Raw genomic sequence first — 4,739 nt, forward strand, 5'->3', positions numbered from 1 at the left:
CACCTTCATCCCCTCCCCCACTCACCTATTGTACTCTATGCTACTTTCTCCCCCCCCCCACCCTCCCCTAGCTTATCTCTCCACGCTTCAGGCTCACTGCCTTTATTCCTGATGAAGGGTTTTTGCCGGAAACGTCGATTTCGCTGCTCCTTGGATGCTGCCTGAACTGCTGTGCTCTTCCAGCACCACTAATCCAGAAGCTTTAGCACATCACCTGCCTCAACATTGCTCTTGGATCAATTCTCACACTACTTCATCTCTTCTCCACTTTACTTTGAATTCAGGGATACTTATGACTTGCAGGAGTCTGCCAGGTCATCTTGCTCACAGAAACATCTTGTGCATCTGCACAAGCTGCATGCTAGTTTCCTTAGCACTCACCCACTTTACCACACAGGCTGTTCACCTGGATATTTCACATCGCTTTCTTCAGCACATTCAATGACTTCAGGGCTGACAGCATCGATATTGCTCACATTGCTTTCTTAATGCACAAGGTCTTCAGTGCTCAGCTATAAGCTGCCACCTTCTGTGGCTGGCATTAATGTTTAGTACAAAGGGAAACATGAGCAACTTGTTCTGGTGGGAAGCAATGAACAGTCAATCTATTGGTCACATAGGAGATGCACATGTCATTGTGTGGCACTGTGCTGTATCAAGGTCAGACCTGCAGCAGTTGCCAATTGACATACTCTCTAAAGTGAGCAGCTACATAACTGCTCAGCGGGTCTTCCCCTTTGCTGATGCATTGACCTCCAGTTCCAGAAGTTGCTACCTTGCACAGACCTCGGAGTCTGTGCAGCGGAAAGTAAAAATGACAGGGAGTGTAGGTGCTTCAAGCAAATGGCCAAGAGTGTAAGTCAGAGGTCATTGGAATGGATGATAGTAAGATATGGGTCCAACTACATATCTATTCCAGTCTAGGGAGCTGGTTTCAGATAGTGATTGGGTGATAGTCATTCTTACAGGTCAAGTGTAAGCATTCCAGGGACTACAAGTGGGTCAGTCAGGATGCTGTATGGATATTGGTCTAGAGTGGAGGGAGGAGTGGACCAACCTATCCTGTAATGAGGTGAAGGTAGAATTGAATATGATGGAAATGGATAGATAACCAGTTAGTGGTGATGATTTAACAGGAGAGGTGCTGAGATGTCCTCAGTGAGTGCATGAGAGAGTAGAAAGTAGAGAGGGCAGGATGCATTAGTGGTTTGGGAGGAGTCGGAGGAATGAGAGCCATTGAATGGACATGAGGCATGCAATACTGAGAGATGTAATCCACTATGTTTGGTGAGTTGGGTGTACAGTGTTAGATTTAGAGTGCTGGCCCTGCATGTATAAGTTAACCGAGAGAAGATGATTGCACAACCCTTATGGAGAAGTAGAAGATCATTTAATTTTCTACATTGCAGGGTGTCCTGCTTCATTCAGGGCACAGTGCTGTCCCAGACTGCAATTTCCATCTACCCTGCCTGGATCTGGTGGAGTGAACCCATCACATCAGTTATTACCCTGCTGTCCACCATTCCATCCAGCAATACTTCCAGGACCCTGTACACGAAGCAGCAGAGGGAGATTCCCTTTCCTCTGGGCCGTATGTTTGATGATAACCGCACTGTGATTCCTACCTTGCACTGTCTGATGTGGAGTGAAGCTGTGCTCTTAATATGATAGAAGAGAGCTGAAATCCAGGAGCTCCCAGCAATGGCAGGTAGCACCGTGTTTCTAGCCACATGATTCTCCACTCAAAAGCCACTGTATAATTAAAGAGGAAACGAATGGAAGATTGAATGGGAAATATCGCTCTGAGCCATCATGGACCAGGCACCAAGGGTCTCACTCAATAAAACATTCAAACTGCAAATGGAGAAGCTCTACCCATAGATACTGGGCAGAAGAACAGAGAGGGTTCAGATCAATCCATTACGGAAGAATTAGAGAACCAATAAATCAATTGAAAAGATCTTAAACCATGATTATTTTAAGATTTAACATTCACTATTTTTACGATCAGTCTCATTCATTTTTAATTTAAACTCAGTGTGTCCATTATGTTAAATGGAGTTTCAGAAACATTATTGCAGTTCTTGATGGCAGTTTGGACATCATTAATTATATTGAACATTCAGCACAATCTCTGCACAGTGTTCTAGAATTTACAGCATTGTTCTATGATGAACAGAAAATATTCCATTGTTTAACCCAAAATTGTAGTATTAGCAATACTGACAGGGAAGTATTCACTACAGCTAACATAGGATGAAACAGAAACTCCTGATTATGTGCTGTGTTGAAATACTGCCTTTTGTTCACAAATGTATGCTGTCCAAATTTATGTAATGCTGTGTTTTATGAGAGACACCACGTATACAATATTTTAATCCATTTAGTAAAGCACAATAACTAATATTCCAGAAGCAAGACGAATCTCCATAATCACAAACACAAAATGGATAGTCTCAGAGCAATGAAAGGAAAGGGATAAAAGTATGGTTAGTCAGTGATGGGTTCTTAATGCAACATACAAGCTAAAAAGGTTCTTTCAAAATAGACCAAGTTTATGATTGTGAGGAAAAAGGTAGTTTTAACAGAATGAAGCATAATTCAAATGTGACTCTGCGCTGTTTCGACTTTGATTTCTCATTTGCTATGTTTCATTTTGTATTTCATGAGTGAAAAAGCATTTGCTGCCTCATTGCCTCACCTATAATCCGAACACTGAAATCTGACCTCGCGATGTATATAAAGTACACCTGTTGAAGAAAGGATCAGGTCAATGCTTTGCAGCTCCTGTATCTTACTCAAATCTCATTCACCAGCAGAGTGACCTCATTAAAAATATCAACTGTGTTAGTCAGCAATGACAGAGCCATCAAAATTTCTGCCGATATTTGTTCAAGTGCTTAGACACTCTGGCCCCAATATTAATTAGAGACAGGGAGGCCGGGGTACTGTTCTGTAGCCAGGAAGCTTGGAAGGAGGGGTCTTCCTCTGGTTCTGCCAAATGAAATGGCAGTGTTACCAAACTGAAATCAAGGATGCTCAAGAGGCCAGAAAGGCAGTTATCTCAGAGGATTCTAGGACTGGAAGTGATTACGATATAGGAAAGAGCCATGCAAAGGGTGGATTCAAAAACAAACATTACAAATTTTAAATATAGCTTAACCAGGACTCAGTGTATGCCAGCAAGCAAAGAAGTGATAAGAATTAAGGCTCAAACAGTTGAGTTGACCTCATGTTAACGGGAGAGTAGAATAATTAAAGGTAAGAATGAACTGCAGATGAACTGAGGCAAGGACAGAATGAGGCAATAGTACAGAGTACAAAGTAACAGTTTTAGTTTTGGCTACACAGTTGAAAGCTCATGGCGTCAAATACTGAGCTTGTGAACAGTGTGGTTCAGACTAAGACAGTTGCATGGGAGAGAAACGGAGCCTGCGGTGATGGAGCAGAATTTGTAAAGGGATTAAAGACAATGGTTTCAGTCTTTGCAATATTTAGTTGGAGAGAATTTCTGCCCATCTCATTCTGGATCTCAGACAAGCAGCCTGACAATGTAGACACAGTAGAGGAATGCAGACAGATGGCGGTGAAGTGAAGCTGGGTGTCATCAGGGGACAGATGGAAAGTGTTGTTATATTTCAAATGATATTACCAAGGGGCGGCACCTTTTATTGAGAAATTGGAGGAGGCTAAGGGTAGACCCAAGGGCAACAACAAAGCTCACTGTGCAAGTTAGTAAGTTAAACATCCGATATCACATTTAAAACACTTAATCTTCTTTTCTATTTTAAAACCAACTTTATATATATCTTGCTTTGGGCAGTGAAAAAAAACAAATAAAAGCAGTAACCAGAACTTTGGAAAAAAATATTACTGGCTTTGGACCATACCACCTTGTCACTTGTAAGATTTTGCCAGGAATTAAAATGGCTGTCTCTTAAGGTCACAAACTACAAAAACAAAACTCATACAAGTGTGACCTGTCAAATGTCCAGGAAATATTGAAACAAATGCAAACGCAAATATTGAGAAAGAAAAACACATATTGCTGGAGAAACTCAGCAGATTTGATAGGATCTGTGGAGAGAGAAATAGAGTTTCTCATAAACATTTCTAGTCTCCTTCTGAAGTCGTATTTGATTTGAACCATTGTGTAATGTTCTCTGTCCACAGATGTTGCCAGACCTGCGGAGTTTCTCCATCACTTTCTAATTCCACATAGAGTCATAGAGTCAGAGAGATGTACAGCATTCAGTATGTGGATGTACCTATTAGAGAAGGTGCAAAACTTGACCTACTCTTGGGAAATAAGGCAGGGCAGGTGACTGCAGTGTCAGTGGGGGAGCACTTTGGGCCCAGCGACCATAATTCTATTCGTTTTGAAATAGTGATGGAAAAGGATAGACCAGATCTAAAAGTTGAGGTTCTAAATTGGAGAAAGGCCAATTTTGATGGTATTCGGCAAGAACTTTCAAAAGCTGATTTGAGGCAGATGTTTGCAGGTAAAGGGAGGTGTAATGGATAGCGAAGAGGGTTACCTCAGATTACAACAGGATCTGGACCAGATGGGCCAATGGGCTCAGAAGTGGCAGATGGAGTTTAATTCAGATAAACGCGAGGTGCTGCATTTTGGAAAGCAAATCTTAGCAGGACTTATACACTTAATGGTAAGGTCCTAGGGAGTGTTGCTGAACAAAGAGACCTTGGAGTGCAGGTTCATAGCTCCTTGAAAGTGGAGT

The sequence above is a fragment of the Chiloscyllium plagiosum genome, chromosome 6 (genome assembly GCF_004010195.1).
Source record: "Chiloscyllium plagiosum isolate BGI_BamShark_2017 chromosome 6, ASM401019v2, whole genome shotgun sequence".
NCBI lineage: Eukaryota > Metazoa > Chordata > Chondrichthyes > Orectolobiformes > Hemiscylliidae > Chiloscyllium > Chiloscyllium plagiosum.